Source organism: Pan paniscus, chromosome 18 (genome assembly GCF_029289425.2).
Source record: "Pan paniscus chromosome 18, NHGRI_mPanPan1-v2.0_pri, whole genome shotgun sequence".
NCBI classification, from domain to species: Eukaryota; Metazoa; Chordata; class Mammalia; order Primates; family Hominidae; genus Pan; species Pan paniscus.
The window spans coordinates 5,625,948-5,651,090 of NC_073267.2; the positions used below are offsets into that span (position 1 = coordinate 5,625,948).

Below are 25,143 nucleotides of genomic sequence, written 5' to 3' on the forward strand. Positions count from 1 at the left end.
CCTGGGTAGAGTCCAGGTTGGCGGGTCCTGGGGCGGGGCCAGGATAGGGCGATCCTGGAAGCTGGGCTTCAGAAGCGTCCAGGTTGGTGGCATCCTGGAGGCGGGGCCTTGCGTGGGGGCAGGATAAGAGTCCTGGAGGCGGGCATTAGGGCAGGGATAAACGCCATTGGGTTCAGGAGGCGAGACTCGGAGCAGAGCACAGGAGACAGGTCTTAGGGCAGCGCTAAGGCCAGACCCAGAGAAGAGCTCAGGAGGCGGGGCCGGGGCGGGACGTTGACTATGTCGTAGCACGTGGCCAGGCGCTGCTCGGACTCTGGGAGGCGGAGCTTAGGACGGGCCGACGTGGGAGGGGCCCAGGGTCCGGGAGGCGGGGCCGAGTCCGGGCTGCGGGCTGCACTCAGGAGGCGGGCCCTGGGAGGCGGAGCTTAGGGAGGGGCCGGTGTCGGGAGGGACCCAGGGACTGGGAGGCCGGTCGGGGCTGGGCTCACGGGCGGAGACCTAGCTGGGCTTGGGGCGGGGCCGATACGGAGCGAGGGGTCCAGGGCGTGGGAAACGGGGAGGGGTTTGAGGAGGGGATCGGAATGTGGCTCAAGTTCGGGAGGCGTTACCTGTGGAGGGTTTGAGGCAGGCCCAGCAGCGAGGCCACGGTCTGCCGACTCGGGGCCAGGGGCGGTCCCCAGGATCCGGAGCTTAGGGTGGGGCCGAGTCCGGGTTTGGGGACCGGGAGGCGGGGCCGGTTAGGGCGACGGTCCCTGGGAACGTCGGGTCAGGCCTTGGGCCAACGTAGGCACTCTCGCAGTTCCTCCGCCTTCAGGAAGGTCTTTTTGGCAGGGGCCTTACGGGTGCGCGCTTCGGTCCTGGAGGCCTTATCTAAGCCTCCTCTCCATCAGCGCCACCCGTCTGGGGCCCGAAAGGAGGGAGCTTTCCCTCTGTCCCCCAGCCTTTGGACTGTCACCAAACAAGCCATTCGTTCACCAAATACTTATTAAGCGCCTACCATGTACCTGACAAGGGAGATGTAACGGTGAGAAAAATTAGGTGTGGTCCAGGCCCTCCAGGGGCTCCGGGGCTCGTGGAAGAAGTGGACATTGAAGTATTTATCACACAAATGAGTATAAAAGTACAATAGCGATATCTGCCACGAAGGCGAGCAGACAGAGCTAGCGGGGCTTGCAGGAGTTTTGATCTTGCAGGGACAGGAAGGAGGAGTTAGCTCCTGCGGGGTGGGATTGGGGGTGGTGGTGATATAGACGTGGGGACAGAGTGGAAAACAACAAAAATATAATTAATTTAGTTCAAAGTTATTGTGTCTTGAGTTGAAAGGCAGGGCAGTTAGCGACACAGTTCAGATTTCAGTACTGCCCCTGAAATCTGAACTGTGTTCAAAGTCTAAAACGTTTACCTTAGCAAATCCCTCATAAAACTCCGTTTGGAAGAGTCCCGAGAGCTAATTTGTTAAGTATACTTGCAGAAGGTAGATGAGGAGACAGATTAAATCTTATTACCTCTTTCAGATGAGAGGCTCTTGAGCCCTGCTCAGCTATGAGAATAAGAGAGGGGAATTAATTCTAACTGAATACACTTGTTCTCTCTTAGCTGTTGTTCCCCACCAGAACCAAATGAGCGCAAGATCTGACAAAGAAGAAAAAAGGTTCATCTTTTATTCCCCCAAACACTTTTATTTAAATCAAGAGGGTGGGATGTGGTTATTGCTGTGTTTTTAGACAGAATCAACAGTTTCTGGGTCTGAGATATTGCATACACCCTCTCAGTCCCTGTATCCTGAGATGGAGTCACCTGATAATCCACAGCAAGTCCTAACCAGGGATGGGTCTGGGTGGTTAAGGAAGGTTGGCTTCAGAACTGGGCCAGGGGCACTGCTTTGCTTTTGCTGTTTTTATCAGCTCTCTGCCTGCAGGAGACAAGGAAAACCAATGGGAACAGGTTTGTTACACTCATAAGTCCTGGGCTTATTTTATTAACTCACATAATAGCTATTAATTGCCTTTCCTCCAAGGAGCAAAAGGGCACATACGGTCAATGCTGTAATAAATAACACTGTATTATGTTATACTAAAATATTAATAAATCTAGGTTGGTTCAGTCTTTCCTGATTCCATAGATTGGAAGCAGATTGAGGAAGGACCCTAGCAGACCACAGAGCTGAGCCATGAGCACAGAAGAAATCTTTTTTTTTTTCTTTTTTTTTTTTTGAGACGGAGTTTCGTTCTCTTGTTGCCCAGGCTGGAGTGCAATGGCGCAATCTCGGCTCACTGCAACCTCTACCTCCCGGGTTCAAGCGATTCTCCTGCCTCAGCCTCCCGAGTAGCTGGGATTACAGGCGTGAGCCACCATGCCGGGCCATTTTTGTATTTTTAGTGGAGACAGGGTTTTAACACGTTGGCGAGGCTGGTCTCAAATTCCTGACCGCAGGTGATCCGCCCGCCTCTGTCTCCCAAAGTGCTGGGATTACAGGCGTGAACCACCGCGCCCGGTCAGAAGAAATCTTTATCTTGGTGTGCGGGTTCGGATGAGGGACAAATGTCATCTCTCTTGGATCTGAATCTGGAAGGATCAAGGCACTGAAGGGATTTTTTTGTTTCAGACAGTCTCCCTCTGTTGCGAGGCTGGAGTGCAGCGGCATGATCTCGGCTTCTGCAAATTCTGCCTCCCAGGCTCAAACGATTCTCCTGCCTCAGCCTCCAGAGTAGCTGGGACTACAGGCACGCGTCCCCACGCCCAGCTAATTTTTGTATTTTTAGTAGAGACAGGGTTTCACCATGTTGGCCAGGGTTGTCTCAATCTCTTGACCTCATGATCCATCTGCCTTGGCCTCCCAAAGGGCAGGGATTACAGGTGTGAGCCACCATGCCCGGCCTCACTGAAGGGATTTTTTTTTTAAATGTCACGTGGCTCTCACAGGTGCGGTGTGTTTGGGTGCAAGTGAAGATTAGGACTGATGCTTAAAAACAAACGTAAAATTCCAGGTGGTGTTGCTATGGGGAGCAGCATTAGGACAATCTGAATGGTTTCAATTGCAAGAGTGTGCGTGTACGTGCAAGAACTACAGTCAAGATTCAACTTCTGGCTTTGAGGGTCTCTTTAATTACAGTAATAACAACCTAAGGCAGTTTAACAGTATGGAATGGTTGCCTTTTAGAAGTTAAGCTATGGGCATGGAAGTTCAATCAGTACATTGAAGTTTTTCCTTTATCTCTCGTATGGTTAATGGTTTCTGCAGAAAAGGACCAATTGATTTCTTTCTAAAACGTTGCTTCAGGGTGTAGAGACCTTTATAGGTCATGTTTCAACTTACAGAAAATTTTTATAGTTCAAATATAAATTACGTTCAATGTGGACTTTGTAATAGAATTGAAGGTTAAGTAAAGTTTCCACTTTCCTTAGGCTGTTTGCAGTGCCCAGCAGGCCCCATGATATCGAGATGGAAGTTATGTTAAAGGAGGAGGTTGGTCAGGGATGGGCAGAATAAGGAATATGGGCAGCTCAGGCTAATGATGCAATGACTGAGATGTAGAAAGATGGCCAGGCACGGGATAACGCCTGTAATCTCAGTGCTTTGGGAGGCCAAGGCAAGAGGATCACTTGAGGTCAGGAGACCAGCCTGCTCAACAGAGTGAGACCGAATCTGTACTAAAAAAAAAAAAAAAAATTAGTTGGGCATGGTGGTGTGCACCTGTAGTCTCAGCCACTTGGAAGGCTGAGGTCAAGGGATCCCTTGAGCCCAGGAGTTTGAGGCTGTAGTGAGCTATAATCACATAACTGTACTCCAGCCTGGGTGACAGGGTGAGGCCCTGACTCAAAAAAAATTGAGTCAGGGAAAAAATTGGAAATCTTAATCCTCCGTACCCAGGAATGTGACCTTATTTGGAAATAGGGTCTTTCTAGATGTAATCAAGTAATGATGAATCATACTGGATTGGGGGCTGCTGGTGAGGAGGCAGATGCAATGACCGGCGTCCTGATAAAAGAAGAGAATGAGGGCCGGGCATGGTGGCTCATGCCTGTAATCTCAGCACACTTTGGGAGGGTGAGGTGGGCGGATCACTTGAGGTCAGGAGTTCCAGACCAGCCTGGCCAACATGGTGAAACTCCATCTCTACTAAAAACACAAAATTAGCACTGCGTGGTGGCGGGCGCCCGTAATCCCAGCTACTCAGGAGGCTGAGGCGGGAGAATCACCGGAACCTAGGAAGCGGAGGTTACAGTGAGCCAAGATTGTGCCAGTGCACTTCAGCCTGGGTGACAGAGGGAAACTCCATCTCAAAAAAATAAAAGAGGAGAATGTCAGGTGAAGAGAGAGACACAGGGAGAAGGCAGCCATGTGATGAGGGAGGAGATTGGAGCGATGCATCTACAAGGAACACCAAGCATTGCCGGCGGCCACCAGAAGCCAGAAAAGGCAAGGAAGTATTCTCTCTTACATATTTCAGAGGAAGCGAAGCCCGGCCGACACCTTGATTTTGGGCTTCTAGCATCCAGGCCTGCGAGACAATACATTTCTGTTGTTTTCATCCACATGTGGGGCCCTCGTTGTTGTGGTTTTTTTTTTTTTGGAGATGGAGTTTCACTCTTGTGCCCCAAGCCGGAGTACAGTGGCGCGACCTTGGCTCTCTGCAACCTCCTCCTCCCAGGTTCAAGCTGTTCTCCTGCCTCAGCCTCCTGAGTAGCTGGGATTACAGGCATGCTCCACCTTGTCCAGCTAATTTTTCTATTTTTAGTACAGGTGGGGTTTCACCATGTTGGCCGGCTGGTCTCAAAATCCTGACCTCAAGTGATCCGCCTGCCTCAGCCTCCCAAAGTGCTGGGATTACAGGCATGAGCCACCGCGCACGGCCTTGTGGTTATTTTTTTAGACAAGATTCCGCTGTGTCATCCAGGCTGGAGTGCAGTGGTACAATCTCAGCTCCTGCAGCCTTGACCTCCCTGGGCTCAGGTAATTTTCCCATCTCAGCCTCCAAGTAGCTGGGACTACACGCTTGGCTAATTTTTGTATTTTCTATAGAGATGGGGTCTTGCTGTGTTGCCCAGGCTGGTCTCAAACTCCTTGGGCTCAAGCCATCTGCCTGCCTTGGCCTCCCAAAGTGCTAGGATTACAGGCATGAGCCAGTATCCCTGGCCACCCTTGTTAAAAAATAAAGAATTTCAAGATGGTGATGGCAGATTATTAAACCACAGTGGGGACTCTTTTGAGTCCCTGTGGGACTGTCCAGGTTGCAAGCCCATGAAGCCAGCCCTGGCTGCTGGGTTCTTGGAGTGCTGGACCTCCCGTGGCATGTGGCAAGGAGTTGTCATGGATTATCACGACATATGATGATCAACTATGGGAGACCCAAAGACCACTCAGTCCTTTTTCCGACGAATGGCTGTGTATGTCACACTAGCAACAAACAGAACCGCAAGAGCTCCTGTGACAATGCTGAGCCCGATCACTGCGCCTTGCAGAGCAGATGCCCTCTGTACCTCCCTCCTGTTAAGAAACCAGAGGGTTTTTAATTGCCTGATTATTAAGAGGCTCTTCTGGCTACTCCTGGTTTCCTGGGAAGTTTCCCATCTAGCCGCTAGTGAGTATTCATTATGGAAATGAAATGTACATTTAACCCAAGAAAATGCTCACTCTAGAGAAATCTCATAGGGCAAGTCGTTGAAAACCGATTTACTAAATGACCTCTTCACCAAATGACCCATTTGCCTAATGACCACTTTGCCAAATGATCAATTTGCTGAAAGCCAATTCGCTGAAAATCTGTTTGTGGGATGTCCTGCTTATTAGTAACTGACAGTCAGACGCAGCTTATCCCAGGCTCCCAGTGGGATGTGGGACAGGGGAGGGGCTACAAAATAGTTGTAGCAAAACTCCAAAACTTAAAAAGAAGAAAAATCCTCCATAATTTGGTGAATTGGTCATTCATTTAATTAGTTTTCTACAAAAGGGACTGCTTTCTGTATGTTCACAAGGAGATCATGGGCAGTGGCTTACAAGAAGAGAAAGGATGTATATCACCCCTGCCCTCTCCTCTTTTCCTTTTTTTTTTTTTTTAAGGCAGGAATCGGAGTGCTGTAGCACAATCACAGCTCACTGCAGCCTCAAACTCCTGGGTTCCAGCGATCCTCCCGCCTCAGCCTCCCCAGTAGCTGCGACTACAGGCATGTGACACTACACCCAGGTAATTTATTGTAGAGACAGGGTCTCACTATGTTGCCCAGGTTGGTCTCAAGCTCCTGGCCCCAAGTGATCCTCCTTCCTCGTCCTCCCAAAGTTCTGGGATTACAAGTATGAGCCACTGTGCCCAGCCCATTACTCCTTTTTGCATGTAATTGCTTTAAGTGCTCGTTAGATCACTGGACAGTATCCAAGTCTCTCCTGGCAAAAGGAAAGATAGCCAGTGTTTGTAAACAACCCACAAAAGAAGGCAACAGCAAATTCTGAGATGATTTTATTCTTCCTTTGTATCACCCAGATTGAAGGGGTTTGAAGTCTTGAGAATTTGCATTCTCATTTCAGACTCTCCCCTCTCCTTTTTTCAGCATCGAGGGAACAGCAGGGTTTTGCTCCTCCCCTATGAACAGCTTTCTGTGCTATTGAAGGAGGGCTGATTTCCGTATCTGGAAGGGGCATCTTGGGGGCAGACCGTAGACAGTGATTTCCTTAGGACTGGAAGGATTACAGCCCGACTTTCTCTATAGAGCACCTTCCCTTTGCCTAAAAGGCACTATGTAAAATGTTTCCAGCAGGTCGAGGGATTCTCTACCTCCTGTGCTATCTGTTTGGAGCTGTTGGCATCTTGTTCCTGGGGCTCCAAAGCTGCTGGGAAACAGGATTGTTGTGCTTGAATTCCCTCCTCCCCACCATGAGACCCCTTTTTGATTCTTTTCTATCTCAGGACAGAGCAGACTCTGCTGACAGTTTTCTGGCAGCTGCTTTTGTGTCTCACCTGGCTGCTGTTCATAAGAGTTCATGAGCATTTCCTGGGTGACTGCCAGGGAGCCGTTGTGGGTTTGGGGGTGACTCCCAGGAGCTTACACACGAATGGGTAGATGTGGAAGCTGTTAAAAGTCGTGGCCAGGCAATTCCTCTTGAAATCTGGCCCAAAAGCTCTGAATATGGTCTTCATATCCATGAGGACATTATCAAAACCATGGCTGCCTTTGTTGAAACACATTATAATTCTCTGAAAAATAATATCAATTAGAAAGCCATTTTAGATTCCAATCCCCTGAAAGAAAACTGTCCCTTAGTTAATGTCATGCTTGTTGGATCCATGAAGTCTTTGAGAATTTAAACTACAAGGACACTGCTCTCTGTGGTGGTGGAGAGAATACCAAGGATTTAAAGGTCTTTAAGACAGAGAATGTAGAAAGGGTACCCATTGGAAACAGCAAGATGATGATAATCGTACTGACGGTAATAATAAGCTCAAATATATAGAGCTTACTATGTATCATGAATTGTTGTGAATGCTTCATAAACATACGTTCCCTCCTTTACCCTCATGGCAGCCCAGTAAAGGCACCATTCCCCATTTTACAGCTGGAGAAACTGAGTTACAGAGCTTGTTTGCATTGAGTCAACAGGAGCAAATGCTAGATCAGGTAATTGAACCCAAGCAATCTGGTTCCAGAGCCAAATAGATGTATTTTTTTATGGTATAAAAACATATACATACATTTTTAGGGGAAGGGTGGGGGTAGGGTGGGATCAGGATTCTGGGTAATTGCTTGGTAAATGCCAAATACCTTTCTTGTCTGTCCCTCTTTTCAAATGATGAAGTAATGTCAATTGCAACACTTTTTTTTTTGAGACAAGGTCTAGCTGGAGTAGAGTGATGCAGTCATAGCCCACTGCAGCCTCAAATTCCTGGGCTCAAGCAATCCACCCACATCAGCTTCCCAAGTAGTTGGGACTGCAGGCCCACACTACTATGCCCAGCTAATTATTTTAATTTTTGTAGAGATGGCAGGTGGCGGTGGGGGGTGGGGGCGGTTTCGCTATGTTGCCCAGGCTGGTCTCAAACTCTTGACCTCAAGTGAACCTCCTGCCTCAGCCCCACAAAGCTCTGGAATTATAGGTGTGAGCCACTGTGGCTGGCTACAATACTATTTATTTATATTTTAGACCAACAGATATTCTAGCATATAAGAAATGTGATGCTCTCTGTACATTGAAGAGTTGGTCTAATATTTGTCCTGGTGGATAAAGAAATTGCCTGTCTGCTCCACTCTGGTTAAGAAACCAGTCCGACTGTCTCTGCGGCTATGGAGCAGTCCATCAAGAATGAAAGCCCTCGGCCAGGCACGTTGGCTCACACCTGTAATACCAGCGCTTTGGGAGGCCGAGGCAGGTGGATCACTTGAAGTCAGGAGTTCGACACCAGCATGGCCAACATGGTGAAACCCTGTCTCTACAAAAAATAGAAAAATTAGCTGGGCCTGGTGATGCGTGCCTGTAATCCCAGCTACTCAGGGGGCTGAGGCAGGAGAATCACTTGAACCTGGCAGGCAGAGGTTGCAGTGGGGAGCTGAGATCACACCACTGCATCCCAGCCTGGGTGACAGAGCGAGACTCTCTCAAAAAAAAAAAAAAAAAAAAAGAATGTCTTCATGATGGCTTCAAGCACATTGGTCCCTGAAGAGAGTCAAGGAAGGCCCACTTTACTCTGCACTACAAAGCAGGCAGCTGGACAGGAATCTGAGAAGTGGATTCAGTGAGAGGCATTGACTCAAAGGATTTTCTGCCTGATGGTCGGTTCAGCAGAAGATTAAACTGAGCACAGCATCCTGTTCCCTCAAACTATCTGGTTGGTCAGTGGGAAATGTTCTTGTCTCGTTAAATGTCCTCATGTTACTGTCAAGATATCCTGTTACAAAACATCATAAACCAGGTTTACAAACAGGCCAGGTGACTGTGGAATTTCTCCTTGGCAAGGCCTTAGCTACGGGCGTGGGATTGGCGTGCAGTAATCACAGGGTTCCGGGCCACTTGAGGGATAAAATATGCCTTAGGTGATAAACTGTTGTATTTTAATGTGAATATTTCCACCAACATTAAACAGTAACCCCATGAGTTTTCTCATACCTGTTATACTCTGGAGTTGCAACAAGCTAACATGAAGCAAGTTGCAAACATAATTATCGCATTTGGCTCCTATTCACAGCAAGGGTTCTTCAAGCTCTACCTGGAGCAGTCTTCCCTCACACGAGGTTTATAGCATCATTTATTTAGTTATTTATTTATTTTTTGAGACAGAATTTCACTCTGTCACCCAGGCTGGAGTGCAATGGTGCGATCTTGTCTCACTGCAACCTCCGCCCCGCCGGGGTTCAAGGGATTCTCCTGCCTCAGCTTCCCAAGTAGCTGGGATTATAGGCACCCGCTACCACGCCCGGCTAATTTTTGTATTTTTAGTAGAGACGGGGTTTCACCATGTTGACCGGGCTGGTCTGAAACTCCTGACCTCAGGTGATCCACCCACCTCAGCCTTCCAAAGTGTTGGGATTACTGGCGTGAGCCACAGCGCCCTGCTATAGCATCATTTAAGCTTTGTTTCTGCCATGAATTGTTAGTTGGTAGTTGACAAAAAATAGACCACCTCATTTATGTCTCACAGTTAGCATTGGCTTTTGCGTTTTCTTTAGGCTTGTTTCTTAATTGTTTTTAAAATTGTGAAACAGGGTCTTGTTCTGTTGCTGAGGCCAGAGTGCAGTGATGCAATCTTGGCTCACTGCAGCCTCAACCTCTTGGGCTCAAGCAATCCTTCCACTTTAGCCTCCTGTGTAGCTGGGACTACAAACACGAGCCACCACCGCTGGCTAATTTTTAATTTTTAATTTTTATTTTTTTTGAAATGGAGTTTCGCTCTGTCGCCCAGCAGGTTGGAGTGCAGTGGCATAATCTCGGCTCACTGCAACCTCCACCTCTCGGGTTCAAGCGATTCTCCTGCCTCAGCCTCGGCACCCACCACCATGCCTGGCTAATTTTTAAAAAATATTTTTAGTAGCGACAGGGTTTCACCATGTTGGCCAGGCTGGTCTTGAACTCCTGACGTCAAGTGATCCACCTACCTCGGCCTCCCAAAGTGCTGGGATTACAGGCATGAGACACCATGCCAAGCCTAATTTTTAAGTTTTTTGTAGAGACCAGGTTTTGCCATATTGACTAGGCTGGTCTTGAACTCCTGTGCTCAAGTGATCCTCCTGCCTTGGCCTCTGAAAGTGCTGGGATTACAGGCATGGCCTTTATGCCTGGCCCTTAAAGCTGCTTTTTAATAACAGCCTTACTGAAATATAATTCACATACCATACAATTTACCCACTTAAAGTGTACAATTTGGCCGGGCATGGTGGTTCACATTTGTAATCCCAGCACTTTGGGAGGCTAAGGTGGGAGGATCGCTTGAACCCAAGAGTTTGAGATGAGCCCGAGCAACATGGCAAAACCCTGTCTCAACGAAAAATACAAAAAAATTAGCTGGGCATGGTGGGTGTGCCTGTAGTCCCAGCTACTCAGGAGGCTGAAGTGGGAGGATGGTTTGAGCCTGGGAGGTGGAGGGTGCAGTGAGTTGAGATTGCACCACTGCACTCCAGCCTGGGCAACAGAGCCAGACCCTGTCTATAAATAAATAAATAAAGTGTATAATTCAGTCATTTTTAATATATTCACAGAGTTGTGCAGCCATCACCACCATCAGTTTTAGGAATTTTAATTACCCCAGAAGAAACCCTGTATCCATTAGCAGTCACCCCTTATTTCCCCCCTACTATCCCCACCCCTGGCTCCTGGCAACCATTAATCTACTTTGTTTCTTTGGATTTTCATATTCTGGGCATATATGTGTGTGTGTGTGTGTGTGTGTGTGTGTGTATATATATATATATATATATATATATAAAATCATCTAATATTTGTCTGGCTTCTCTCACTTAGCCTAATGGTTTCAAAGTGTATCCAGGTTGTAGCATGAATCAGCCCTTCATTCCATATTGTGGCTGATTAATGTTCCATCACACGGGTGGACTGTACTTGTTTGTCCACTCATCTGTTGTTGATAGATATTTGTGTTGTTGCCACCTTTTGACAATTATGAATAATTTTGCTACAAGCATCTGTGTGTGTCTTTGTAGGAACAGGCTTGCATATTTTTTGATATGGGCAAATGAGAACCAGTGGCAGGAGGCCTTTGTGGTGAATTTTTTGGTGATCTTTGTGTACTCTGTATAATGTTCACCCACGAAGGCTTGGGGGCAGCACTTAACCTTACATTTCTTTCTTTTTTTTAAGATAGGGTGTGTCTCTCTGCCACCCAGGCCAGAGTGCAGTTGATGCAGGGCAGGGGATCCCCCAAGTGGAGCATAATGTGTCCAGAACTGGTGGGTTCTTGGTCTCACTGACTTCAAGAATGAAGCCGTGGACCCTCGCGGTGAGTGTCACAGCTCTTCAAGGCGGCGTGTCCAGAGTTTTTTCCTTCTGATGCTCGGATGTGTTCAGAGTTTCTTACTTCTGGTGGGTTCCTGGTCTCGCTGGCTTCAGGAGTGAAGCTGCAGACCTTCAAGTTGAGTGTTACAGCTCTTAAGGCTGCGTGTCTGGAGTTGTTTGTTCCTCCCGGTGGGTTCATAGTCTCACTGGCTTCAGGAGTGAAGCTGCAGACCTTCAAGGTGAGTATTACAGCTCATAAAGGCAGTGTGGACCCAAAGAGTGAGCAACAGCAAGATTTATTGCAAAGAGCAAAAGAACAAAGCTTCCACAGTGTGGAAAGGGACCCCAGCGGGTTGCCACTGCTGGCTGGGGCAGCCTGCTTTTATTCTCTTATCTGGCCCCACCCACATCCTGCTGATTGGTCCATTTTATAGAGAGCCGATTGGTCTGTTTTACAGAGAGCTGATTAGTCCGTTTTGACAGGGTGCTGATTGGTGCGTTTATAATCCCTGAGCTAGACACAAAAGTTCTGCAAGTCCCTACTAGATTAGCTAGATACAGAGTGTCCATTGGTGCATTCACAAACCCTGAGCTAGACACAGGGTGCTGATTGGTGTGTTTACAAACCTTGAGCTAGATACAGAGTGCCGACTGGTGTATTTACAATCCCTTAGCTAGACATCAAGGTTCTCCAAGTCCCCATCAGACTCAGGAGCTCAGCTGGCTTCACCAAGTGGATCCCGCACCAGGGCTGCAGGTGGAGCTACCTGCCAGTCCTGCACCCAGCGCCGGCACTCCTCAGCCCTTGGGTGGTTGATGGGACTGGGCGCTGTGGAGCAGGGGGTGGTGCTCACTGGGGAGGCTCGGGCCGCACAGAAGCCCATGGTGGGTGGGGGGGAGGCTCAGGCATGGTGGGCTGCAGGTCCCAAGCCCTGCCCTGTGGGGAGGCAGCTAAGTCCTGGTGAGAAATCGAACACAGCAGCTGCTGGCCCAGGTGCTAAGCCCCTCACTGCCCAGGGCCTGCGGGGCCGGCTGGCCGCTCCGAGTGCGGGGCCCACCGAGTCCATGCCCACCCGGCACTCATGCTGGCCCGTAAGCGTCGTGCCCAGCCCCAGTTCCTGCCCGTGCCTCTCCCTTTACACCTCCCCACAAGCTGAGGGAGCCGGCTTCAGCCTTGGCCAGCCCAGGAAGGGGCTCCCACAGTACAGTGGTGGGCTGAAGGGCTCCTCAAGTGCTGCCGAATTGGGAGCCCAGGCAGAGGAGGCGCCGAGAGTGAGCTCCAGGGCTGCCAGCACGCTGTCACCTCTCAATAATACATGAGGGTTCTTGCCTTTGCCCAGGAAAGAATTCAAGGGCAAGCTGGAGGTATAGAAGAAAACAGCTTTATTGAAGAGGCAGCGTTACAGCCCTGTGACTGCTCCTGTAGGGCAGGGCTACCCTGGGGTCAGAGAGTAGCGGAAGAGAGTTTGCAATCACATTTATACCCACTTTTAATTGCATGCAGATTAAAGGGCAGTTTATGCAGGAATTTCTAGAAAATTGGTAGTAACTTTTGAGGCATTGGGTCATTGCCATGGAAAGGGGCAGTAACTCCCGGGTGTTGCCATGGCAATAGTAAACTCACATGGCACACTGGTGGGCATGTCTGATGGAAAGCTGCTTCTGCCCCAGCCGTTTTAACTAGTCCTCAATTTGGTCTGGTGTCCAAGCCCTGCCCGTGGAGTCAAGTCCTACCTCCTCTCTCACAGTGGCGTGATCATGGCTCACTGCAGCCTCAACACCCCGGGGCTCAAGCAATTCTCCCACCTCAGCCTCCTGAGTTGCTGGGACCACAGGCACGTGCCACTACGCCCAGCTACATTTTTTTGCATTTTTTGTAGAGATGGTGTTTCACTGTGTTGCCTAGGCTGGTCTCAAACTCCTGGGCTCGAGCAATCTACCTACCTTAGCCTTCTAAAGTGCTGGGATTACAGGTGTGAGCCGCTGCACCCAGCCCAACCTTACATTTTTAATCTCAAGTCACTTCTCTCTAGGTTTTGATTTCTTCTTTAAAATGGTGGAATTTTATAGGGTTGTTGGGAAGGCAAAATGAAAGAACTGCTATTCAATGTTTAGTGAAGCGCTACGCACAATTTTGAATAATGAAGTTGGTGTTTATTTTCTATTATTTGTTTATTTATTTTTAGAGACGGGGTCTTGCTCTGTTGCTCAAGCTGCAGTGCAGTGGTGCAGTCACAGCTTACTGCAGCCTTGACCTCCTGGGCTCAAGAAATCCTGCCACCTCAGCCTCCTGAGTAGCTGGGAATACAGGCATGCATCGCCATGTCTGGCTATTTATTTATTTGTTTGTTTTTTGTAGAGATGGGGTCTCCCTATGTTGCCCAGGCTGGTCTTGAACTCCTGGCCTTAAGCAGTCCTCCTGTCTTGGCCTCCCAAAGCACTGAGATTACAGGTGTGAACCACCATGGCCAGCCTTGTTTTTATGTTTAAATCAGCCTTGTCAAGTTGAATTGGTCATTAATCTTGTATAATGGTAATTTGGGGCAGCATTGGTTGGGCGGGGGGTGGGGAACATTTAGGACCCTGTGGGCTACAACTCGTAGTGTGTGCACTTATTTTATTTTATTTTGTTTTGTTATATTATATTATATTATATTATATTTTTTGAGACAGGGTCTCACTCTGTTGCCCAGACTGGAGTGCAGTAGCATGATCTTGGCTCACTGCAACCTCTGCCTCCCAGGTTCAAGCGATTCTCCTGCCTCAGCCTCCAGAGTAGCTGGAACTACAGATGCACGCCACCACGCCCAGCTAAGTTTTGTACTTTTAGTAGAGATGGGGTTTCACCATGTTGGCCAGGCTGGTCTCAAACTCCTGACTTCAGGTGATACACCTGCCTCAGCCTCCCAGAGTGCTGGGATTATAGGCGTGAGCCACCGTGCCTGGCTGTGCCCTTACGTTTGATTTTTGCAGAACCACCCTTCCCTACTGGTTGTCTCCTAGATCCAAGGTGACTTTATTCATTTTAGAATGAACTTACCCCATTGATACCGTAACCAGAGTTGGCATACATCACCATTGGCAGAACTTGGTCATGTTTAGCGAGATGGAAGTGTTCTGGAAACTCCTCCTTCTTGTAGACGTGGAGGTGAGGGTGCGCATTCTTCAGTGCCTGGTAAAGGGCTTCCTCTTGCCCCAATTTGGGTAGGGGCATCCCAAAGCCACCGTAGCCCACAATATCAAACTTGATCCAGTCCCTGAACTTGATGTAGTTGGACAAGGGGATCTTGTTGACATTGGGTCTCTTCTTCACAGTGGTCATCCCATGGTCTCATGTGATGATGACACTGAGGTGCTCTGCAGGCTGTGCTTCTCTGTGGCTCCCACCAGATACCCGATGGTCCTGTCGATTTGCTGAATCATCAACTTCCTGTTCTCTGCCTCTGGCCCGAATCGAGGTCCCACGTTATCTGGCTCTCTGTAGCACAGAGTCACAAAGTCAAAGACTTCCTTGGTGAACCAGTTCACGATGGTATCGAAGTTCTCCCTCCACTCTGTCTCGCTGCTGTTTGGGTGAGTGTAGGACTCCACCAGGGACGGCTTGACAGCATCACCCTCGTATTTAGCATTTCCCCTGGAATAGTGGAATGATGCCGCTTTGTTCCCCTGCAAGTACAAGAAGAAAATTCCATCAGGGCCATTTCTCATACCTTTCTCACAATCAGCAAAGCTCGAGTTGTCTACATCTGTGCCCCAGTCCAAAGGCATAGAAAATATGTGGTCTTTGGAGTCAGACAGGGTGGAGTTAGATTCTGGGCTTCCCCAGGATCTCATAGCATCTACAACACTGTTAGTTACAAGATGTACTATTATTTTATGGGCTACTAAGCAGAAAAATGCTGCCAACAAGACCGTGACATTCCAGTGATTGTAAGGTGTATTCCAACTTCAGAGATGGCAAAATGAAAAATAATTCCTTAGAATAGAGGGAGATGGTAATTTCTGATTTGGTGGTGGTGAATCTGTGCATGTGTGTTTTTTATATATATACACATATATATACACACACCTATACATGTATATATATGTGTATATATAGACACACCTATATACATACACATATATATATGTGTATATATAGTGGTGCAGTGGTACAATCATAGCTCATTGCACCCTTGAACTCCTGGGCTTAAGCGATCCTCCCACCTCAGCCTCTTGAATAGCTGGGGCCACAGGCATGTGCCACCATACCTATTTTTTTTTTTTTTTGAGACACCGTCTCACTCTGTCACCTAGGCTGGAGTGCAGTGGCACGATCTCAGCTCACTGTAACCTCTGACTCCTGGGTTCAAGCAATTCTCATGCCTCAGCCTCCCAAGTAGCTGGGATTATAGACACGTGCCACTATGCCCAGCTAAGTTTTATATTTTTAGTTGAGATAGAGTTTTGTCTTGTTGGCCAGGCTGGTTTCGAACCCCTGGGCTGAAGGGATCCACTTGCCTTGGCCTCCCAAACTGCTGGGATTACATGTGTGAGCCACCGTGCCTAGCCCTAATTTTTTTTTTTTTTAAATATTTGTAGAGATGAGGTCTCGCAGTGTTGCCCAGGCTGGTCCTGAACTCCTGGGTTCAAGTAATTCTCCTGCCTCAGCCTCTCAAAGTGCTGGGATTACAGGCATGAGACACCGCGCCCAGCTGGTGGTGAGTTTTAAAATTTCCCAGTGTCTAAGTGTTTCTACCTGTAGAATGCCAAAAAGTAGATGGCATCTTTGTGAGGATTAAGCCGGCTAACTTCTTTTTGTTTTTGTTTTTGTTTTTTTTGTTTGTTGTTGTTTGTTTGTTTTTGATACAGAATTTCTCTCTTTTCACCCAGGCTGGAGTGCAATGGTATGATCTTGGCTCACTGCAACCTCTGCCTCCTGGATTCAAGTGATTCTCCTGCCTCAGCCTCCCAAGTAGCTGGGATTACAAAGCCAGCTAGCTTTAAGACGCAGTGTTGGGCATCACATTTTGGCACGGAGCAGGCACTCTTTTCTTTGCCCCCAGGTGGGACTAAGCCACCAGAAGCCTTCCCTGGTGTGTGCAGTGGGTGATGAATGCTTGCCTGCTCAGCACCCACTTCCTGGTGGGCTGGGTCACATTACTCTGACTCCCCCTTGAGCTTCAGTCCGCGCCTGGTTCAAGATGTATTGACTCAACCCGAGGATCCAGAGGTGGGATGTGGCTGTGGCCTGGCCAGAGTACCGAGGATGCTGCATGCCATGGCTACAGCAACTGGTTCAGCTTTGGGCTTATGTCCTAGTCAGAGCCAATGAGATGTAATCTTGGAATATCAGCTGGGCTGTTGGGAAGGGGGACAGGCTGCCCTGCTCATCCCCATTCCTGATGCTGAGGGATCTGAGAAAATCACTTGTAAAATTTGGGGGTGTTTGGAAGAAGGGGAGACTGATGTCTCTTTCTCTATACAGACATCTGATGAGCTACAGAGTTTGACTAACCTACCCAGAGGCAGAATGATGTGGTGGTTAAAAGTGTGCTCTGGACTGAGATCTTGCCACTGCACTTCAGCCTGGGTGACAGAGTGAGACTCCGTCTCAAAAAAAAAAAAAAAAGTGTGCTCTGGGCTGGGCGCGGGGGCTCACGACTGTAATCCCAGCACTTTGGGAGGCTGAGGCAGGAGGATCGCTTGAAGTCAGGAGTTTGGGATCCGACACTATCTCTAGAAAAATGTTTTTAAAAAATTAGCTGGGTTGGTGGTGAATGCCTGTAGTCCCAGCTACTTGGGAGGCTGAGGCAGGAAGATTGCTGGAGCTCGGGAGTTCAAGGCTGCAGTGAGCTATGATCAGGCCACTGCACTCCAGTTTGAGGGACAGAGAGAGACCCCATGTCCCTAAAGAACAAAAAAGTGTGCTCTGGTGCCACACTGCCTGGTTAGATCCTTTGTCCACCACTTAGATGCACGTTATATAAATGCTCTCCTCAGTTTCCTCGTCTGTAACTTGGGGATGATAATGCTGCCCCATGAAGTGGTTGTGGGGACTAAATACATGTGGGCACATTGGTAAGTATTCAACAAGCTTGACTTTTCCTGGAGAGGGAGAAAGAGCATGCAGTGAGGTGGCATGGTCAGGTGCATTGGGGCAAGGATTATTTCCTCTGGCTTCTGCCTCCTGGGAGGTACTAAGGATGGATCTGAAATGTGTCTGCAGAACCCAGAGTTAGGGACTACAGAGGGAAATTGAGATCAGGGACCCCAGTCTGGCAGAAATGGCTGCAGCATGGGGTGTTGCGTTCCTTCCGTCAGAGGCATGGGGTGTGTTGCAGACAGTCATGAGATGTGGCTGAATCTTGCAAGGGAGCCGCGGTCCTAGGGTTGCTGTTTGAGACAAAGACCCCTGTCAGTGGAACCTGGTGACCTTCACCCTTCTGTGTCAGGCTGCAGACAGCAAGAGATGGCAGCAGATTACACCCAACAGGAAAAGGGCCATTGGTATCCCACAGGTTGCCATAGGAGGAGATGACATCTCTTCCCTCTCCTCCTCCAGCAGTGTCAGCTGGGGATGAGGTGGGTGGGTGTGCACCAAAGAGTAGACCGCAGACCATGCTCCTTCTCCTCCAGTCTGCTGGGGCCCCGAGAGAGTCTGCAGCCCTTGGCCAGGGACCAGCTGACACAGGAGAACAAAAGACCTGAGGCTGGGATATCATGGTGGTGCAGTTCATCCTCTGGAGCTCCCTGTGAGATCAGACTGGAGCCAGTCTCCAGCTGAGACCACATCTCACTTGGCTCCTTCCCTGCCATATTCTGTTTTCCTTACTCCTATCTCCTGAGAGTTCTTCCTGAATGAATTACATGCACTCAATCCCTGCCTCAGGCTCTGCTTTTAGGGAACTTGACCTAAGACAGAAATCTTAGTACTAAATACTTTGCAAGGCCTCGGAAGCACTGCTATCCACAGGCAGGTGAGATATTACCTTCCCTACCACCCGGCAGTCATAGTCTAGGATGCGATTCAGCTTTGTGGAAGTGCTTCTCTAAAGAACTTCCCCCAATTTAAGATGATCTTAATTTGCTTACTTGTTTACTGTCCATTTAGCTGTTCTAAAATGTGAGCTCCAAATCAGGGGCCATGTCTGGTTGGTTGCCCATTTCCTGGGACCTAGAACGGGCCTAGCTCAGAGCAGGTGCTCACTATTGATGGAATGCATGTTGAAAGAATGCATGAATCTCATCTCCTTTTGTGGGTGAAAAACGCATCCTATTCTCACTCCTGATTAACTTTCTTTCTTTTTTTTTTTTTTTTCTCAAAATGGAGCCATGATCTGTCACCCAGGCTGGAGTGCAATGGTGTGATCTCGGCTTGCTGCAACCTCTGCCTTCTGGATTAAAGCAATTCTCCTGCCTCAGTCTCCCGGGTAGCTGGGATTACAGGTGCACGCCACCACGCCTGGATAATTTTTTGTATTTTTAATAGAGACCAGGTTTCACCATGTTGGCCAGGCTGGTCTCGAACTCCTGACCTTGTGATCTGCTCGCTTTGGCCTCCCAAAGTCCTGGGATTACAGGCATAAGCCACTGTACCCAGCCACTCTTGATTAACTTGATGGAAATATTTACAGAGATTCTTTCTCTTCTGGGTTCTAGCGTCTTATCTGTAACCTCTGCAGGTAATACATTTTCCTTCCTCATAATAGCATTTCTATGGTTGCTTTCACTTGCAAATCCTCTAATACTTATTTATTCCATTTCTGATTGGCATTAGACATAATTCTCCATTTTTAGTGACAGCACTTTTGTTAACTTACATATAAATCGACTTTGCCTTGAAATGTGACATTGACTAGAAGGATGAAACTTCTAACATGCTGTAGAACATAGTTTGACTGGCTAATTTATTATTGAGAAGCTACTATTGCCATTATGAGGGACTTAGGTGGCTCTGAAGAACCAGTTGTATTTCTGATGTTTGCAATGTTAAATCGTAGATATTGCCAACGTGAAATAGTTTCCGTATGCTGTGTTCTCAATACACACCTTTTCCAAAGATATCCCAAGCTGTAGTCTTAGGAAACTGGGATTTTTCTTATTTGGTCTCATAGGAATTTGGGGAGTTATGCAGGATCTCCATAAAATGAGCTCCAGAAAGACACGTGTGCGCGCACACACACACACTCACACTCACACACACTGACACACACACTCACACACACTCTCACACACACTCTCACACTCACACACACTCTCACACACTCACACACACTCACACACACTCCCACACACTCCCACACGCACTCACACACACTCACACCCTCACACTCACACACTCACACATACACACACTCACACACACTCACACTCACACACTCACACATACACTCACACACACACACTCACACACACACACTCACACACACACTCACACACACACACACGTACCACACCACACTTGACTCTGTTTATTTGGGACCCATGATTATCAGAAGTGCTATTTTCAACAAACACTTCTGAGAAATAATCTGAACACTTAATTGGATGCAAAAGAGTGGGTATTTACTATTCTACCCTTTGATTAGCATAATCAGTGTTTCCAGCAGCAAAAGCAATTGGAAAATCGCTAGTTTTATTAGGTTCATTATTCTCCCTTAGCGTAGTGTGGCATCAGCACGGCTATTCTTAAATTGCCTCTTTAAAACAAGGGCTGGTGCTTCTTACAGGCAATTCCTAACTCTTGGGTTTTGTAGAGAGTCCAAAACTCTTTAGAACCTATAATTCAAGGAAAGGCTCCACTTTGGTTTTACATTTTGTCTGGTCTCTTTGGGTGACAGAATTTATGTCACAAGGTGCACATGTTTGGGGGAGGCTCATGGACAGCCCATCGTGCTTGTGCTTTGGTAGGAAGTATGTGCCGTTAAGGGGAAGGAGTTAGTTACTCACCTAGGGAACAACTGGGTAGAAAGAGATGGACTTCCTGTGTTTGAAATTCAGAACTCAAGCTTGGCTCTAAGTGTTTCCTTGCTTTGCTGTGCTCCAGGGGAGTCACTGAGCAGAAGGAAGTGAGTTGCCTGAGATTCTTCAAAGCCCCAGCCCTTTTGGAGGTTACATTGTTATTCTCAGAGCCTTTAAGATGCATAATAAAGACCTAGCTTGGACCAACATTAGGATGAGTTATCTTGCTATTAACATTCTTTTAGGAAGAAGTTGCTGGTCCCATCTTGCTCACAATCCTCCAAAGTTTGGAAGTTATTTTCCAGGAGACTTAGCTTGCACTGAGAGCTGCCCTCCCACCCTCTCTCCAAATTTCCTCTTGGGAGTAGCCTAACAAGGTGCTGTCACAGACCCTTGCCAGCCACGATGACCCCACCCAGACCATCCCTCTGCTGTTTCACTCTTTGATACTCTCTGGAGCTCTCTGGGGAGGGGTGAGACCTGCCGTCTGGTTTGTATGGTTTGCCCAGGTCTTGCAGTCATGGCTGGCTGCCTCTCTCTGAGAACTGGGGATCCTGAACTTTGTGAAATACCTCAGCCATCCATCGTGTTGAATTATCGGGGACACTCATTTAAAATCCGAGCCTGTTCCAGATGGACTCTCTCTCTTTCTGCCCTGAACGTGAGAGAAGCCCTGCTGGACGGTGGAGATGCTGGTGGGTTGTGAGCAAGGGATGCAAAGGCTGCCGGGAATCCCATATTTCCAGCATCATCTGCCAAGGCACATCAGTCCCTGGGTATCTTGATGGGTTCTGGCAGCATTACTGTCATTGAGGGAAAAATTTTAGCCATATTAAAGGTGAATGCAGCAATCTCCACACAGGCTGCCTGGAAGGGACGCGGGACAAGGGTAGGTTTTCCTTGTGATGGACAGGAGGCAGGCGGCCCTCCCACAGCCCTGGTGGCAATGCAGATGTGTCCCCAAAGGCACTGGGGGCCAGCTGGCGTGCTGTGCCGAGGCGGGCTCACCCGGGCCGTGGGTTCGCTCTGATTGCAGCGGTTTCCCGCCAGCTCCCTGGAGAGCTGGCAGATGGCCCAGCCCCACAGCAGGAGCCGCGAATGGCAGAACAAGATAAAACAATTTGATATCCACTTGCCAGACGAGCCGGGTGTCGTCAGTCGCCTGGCTCTGTGCCCAACCTCTTTTTGCATAAACACTTATGAATTCAGCCAAGAGGAAAAGCACTCTGATTATGAATTGAGCAGAAGGAAACAAAGTTCTGCAGATAAACACCAATGAGACAAAAAACCACGAATAAGAAAAATGACAGAAAAGGAGAACCTTCCCAGAAGCCTCCTGCCAGTGAACGGCCACCATAGCAAGAGCATGGAGGCCCTGGGTTTTGAACTGTGAGATAAGGAAGATGATGAAAACCTCCCTAGCAGCCAGACAAGCACAAGATTCCTGTGAAATCCAGATCTAAGTGTTTTGACCACAGAAGTAATATTATGTCATAGATGAGAGCTGTGAGTTGCTGAACCCAAAGTGAGTTCAAATCCGGGTTCTGCCTCCTGCAACCTGTGTGACTTTGAGAAGTTCCAGCACCGCTTTGTGCCTCAGTTTTCTCATCTGTTAAATGGGCAGAATCATAGCTCCTGCCTCAGAGTTGTTGTAAATTAATACATGTAAAGCGCTGAAATCAGCCTGGTATACAGTAAGTGTTATGAACGTTATTTTCTTGGAAGGACAGAACTTATTTTCATGGTCTAAGCCTGAAAATCTAAAAAATGTGAGAGAAGAGGAAAGAATCTAGAGTGTCACCATGAGGGGGAAAAGTCAACTTGAAGCAGGACAGGGTCATTGACAATTTCCTGTGATTCTACAGCTGCCTTGTACACTATGGTAGCTCCTAGCCACTTGTTGTTTAGATTTTGTGATTTAGAAATGAATTAAGGCTGGGTGTGGTGGCTCATGCCTGTAATCCCAGCACTTTGGGAGGCCAAGGTGGGCAGATCACCTGAGGTCAGGAGTTCAAGAGCAGCCTGGTCAACATGGTGAAATCCCGTCTCTACAAAAATACAAAAATTAGCTGGGCATGATGGCGTGTTCCTGTAATCCCAGGTACTCAGGAGGCTGAGGCAGGAGAATTGCTTGAACCTGGGAGATGGAGGTTGCAGTGAGACGAGATTGTGCCACTGCACTCCAGCCTGGGGGATAGAGTGAGACTCTGTCTCAAAAAAAAAAAAATTAGTTAAAATAAGAGAAAATTGAAAATTCAGCTCTTCATTCTCACCAGCCACATCTCAAGGGCTCAACAGCCCATGTGGGTGGCTAGCAGCTCCCATGTTGGACAGTGCAGAGTAGAGCAAGTCCGCCATTGCAGAATGTTTGATTGGACTGTGACTGAATAGTCTACTGCAGTGGTCCCCAATGTTTTTTAGCACCAAGAACCAGTTTCCATGGATTTGTGGGGGGAAGTTTTGGGATGATTCAAGTGCATTACATTTATTGTGTACTTTATTTCTATTGTTATGAACATTATAATATATAATGAAATCATTATACAACTCACCATAATGTAGAATCAGTGGGAGCCCTGAGCTTGTTTTCCTGCAACTAGATAATCCCATCTCAGGGTGGTGGGAGACAGTGACAGATCATCAGGCATTAGATTCTCATAAGGAGCACACAACCTAGATCCCTTCCACATGCAGTTCACAATAGGGTTGGTGCTCCTATAAGAATCTAATGCCACGGCTGCTCTGACAGGAGACAGAGCTTAGGTGCTAACACTAGCCAGGGGGATCAGCTGTAAATACAGATGAAGCTTCACTTGCTAGCCTGCTGCTCACCTCCTTCTGTGCAGCCCAGTTCCTAACAGGCCACAGACCACTACTGGTCCATGGTCTGGGGGCTGGGGACCTCTGGTCTATTGGATTACCCTGGCTTGGAGCATACTGATCAGCCAAAGAAGCGCTGAGATGATTTGGCCTCCATTAGTAAGAATGATGGACTTTTTTTTTTTTTGAGACAGAGTTTCACTCTTGTTGCCCAGGCTGGAGTGCACTGGCACCATCTCGGCTCACTGCAACCTCTGCCTTCCAGGTTCAAGCGATTCTCATGCCTCAGCCTCCCAAGTAGCTGGAATTACAGGTGCCTGCCACCATGCCTGGCTAATTTTTGTATTTTTAGTAGAGTTGGGGTTTTGCCATGTTGACCAGGCTGGTCTTGAATTCCTGACCTCAAGTGATCTGCCTGCCTTGGTCTCCCGAAGTGCTGGGATTACAGGCGTGAGACACCGCACCTGGCCAGATGGACTTTTTTTGAGCATTTACTTCCAAGCACCTTCCCTGCACTTTCTCAGTTAATCCTCCCAGTGACTCTTTGAAGCAGGGACTGTGACAATCTTCATTTCACAGATGGAGCAACTCAGGCACAGGGAGCAAGTCATTGGCCATGGTCGCCCAGCTGAGGAAGGATGGAGCCGGCTGAGATCCTGTTCTGGGGATCTAACTCTGCAGCCTGCATTCTGGGCTGCTGTATTCTGCCATGTGCTATCTGACGAGCACAGCATGGGCTCAGAGTACAGAGAGGAGGAACCAGGTAATAAGGATAGGTCTGGGGCGAAGGCTGGTGCCTTGGGGAAGAAGAGAGAGGCCCCATTCTAAAGGGAAGCCATTGGAAGCTCATAGTGATAAAGCAAAGCCAACAGGTTTTGGGGCTGGGAGTTAAACACACAGCTCTGGTTTCTGCCTTTTCACAGTGGTGATGAATGGGCACTGAGAGCCTCTCAAGCTAAAGTTGTCATCACTGCTCTTCATAGTCTGAAGGTGCATGAAATGGTCAACTTTCTTCCAAAGGGCTTTTATGCCTGTCTGTGGTTAGTGTATAAACAGATATTTACTGAAGTCCTGCTGGGTGCGGACACTGTGGCCAGCCCTGAGGCTGCAGTCAAGATGAAGCCAGTCTCTGTCCTCATGGAGACCTGTCTATTGATAAGAAAAGAGAAAGCTCACTGAGCATTGACCCTGTGCCCGCTGCTTTTGATGCATCTCTCACTTAATCCTTCTATCAAATCTGTGAAATATATAAAAAACACCACCATCATCCCTATTTCACATTTAGGGAAACATATGCTTAGAGAGGGTAAGTAACTTGGTCAAGGTCGCACAGCTTCGAACTCTCATCCCACAGGCGCAGGAATGAGAGGCAGCAGCCGGGGAAGCCAGGGTCTCCGGCAGTTCTTGTCTCTGGGCATTGATCCAGAGAGAGAGAGAAAACGACTGTCTCAGCACTGGGTCTTCTTCTGAGTCTTGAAGGATCACTTCCAGAGTGTCTCAGTGTTAAACATCATGTTGTGAATGACTCCGTCAGCTCTGACTCAGTAACCTTGGGGATAAAGGAGGGGAGGTACAGAGAAGCTCTTTGAATGGATGTTGCCGGGGTGTCAGGGTTCTTTGAGGGCACAGACTATGTGTCACCAAAGAAAGAGCACAGTGCCTTTTCTCATTGTTCAAGAGATTGAAGGGGTAGGAAGAAAAGATGTTAAGTTATAAACATGTTTCAGTTTTGGTACCAGTTGAACCAATTACATTTTGAAGAGGAAAGAGTGTTGCCTACAAAGTCAGCCCCCGGGTTTTCCTTCTGCTTATGGAATCCAGGCAATGGGCAAAGTGAAAAAGAAAACTAAGGAATCAGCCAGGTGCAGTGGCTCATGCTTGTGATCTTGGCACTTTGGGAAGCTGAGGCAGGTGGACTTCTTGAGTCCGGGAGTTCAAGACCAGCCTGG

General features: G+C 48.1%; 1 long non-coding RNA gene across 3 annotated transcripts; it reads left to right on the top strand.

The window, feature by feature from the left end:
- LOC117978109 (uncharacterized) lies at nucleotides 1-14,725 on the top strand. 3 transcript variants are annotated; one of them, XR_008621394.2, is made up of 5 exons: nucleotides 1,975-6,185; nucleotides 7,519-7,611; nucleotides 8,135-8,820; nucleotides 11,297-11,435; nucleotides 13,618-14,725. It is a non-coding gene; the product is annotated as an uncharacterized LOC117978109 (long non-coding RNA). The 3 variants fall into 3 exon arrangements; XR_010110473.1 differs by lacking the exons at nucleotides 11,297-11,435; nucleotides 13,618-14,725 and adding an exon at nucleotides 1-82 and having other exon boundaries at nucleotides 6,062-6,185; nucleotides 8,135-10,444; XR_008621393.2 differs by lacking the exons at nucleotides 11,297-11,435; nucleotides 13,618-14,725 and having other exon boundaries at nucleotides 8,135-10,444.
- The last annotated feature ends 10,418 nt before the right edge of the window (nucleotides 14,726-25,143 follow it).